At 36.9% G+C, this 344-nt stretch overlaps 1 protein-coding gene across 2 annotated transcripts in view; it reads right to left on the reverse strand.

Annotated features, from left to right (window-relative positions):
- Positions 1 to 344, reverse strand: part of LOC104951679 (nuclear factor erythroid 2-related factor 1-like) — an 11561-nt gene that overhangs the window by 6344 nt on the left and 4873 nt on the right. The window lies entirely within an intron of this gene.

Consider the following 344-nt stretch of genomic DNA (forward strand, 5'->3'; position numbering starts at 1 on the left):
ATACTTTATCTCTGGCTCCCGGGTCGTGCATTTGAGTCCTTTCTTCCTTGTGTATCTAAGTTCGTAACAGAACGAACTGACCTCGTAACACATACTACAGCAAGGAGTTGGAAGAATATGCTTTTGAATAATTCTGGGGAATATTTATAATGTAGAATCTTCAATAAATATGACATCATCTTAAATAACTTTACTATTAGCCTATACAGTATATTTCTACCAAACTCACTATTTGCAATGTTGTTGTTAGCATCTGGTTAGCTTAACGGATATTAAAAGCTGTTTCTAAAACAAGGAGAGGGAGAGCTCTGTCCTGACTGAGAGAGATACAGCTCAGTGAGGTA

This window comes from Notothenia coriiceps, unplaced genomic scaffold (assembly GCF_000735185.1).
Source record: "Notothenia coriiceps isolate Sejong01 unplaced genomic scaffold, NC01 NC01_scaffold00019001, whole genome shotgun sequence".
Taxonomy (NCBI): Eukaryota; Metazoa; Chordata; class Actinopteri; order Perciformes; family Nototheniidae; genus Notothenia; species Notothenia coriiceps.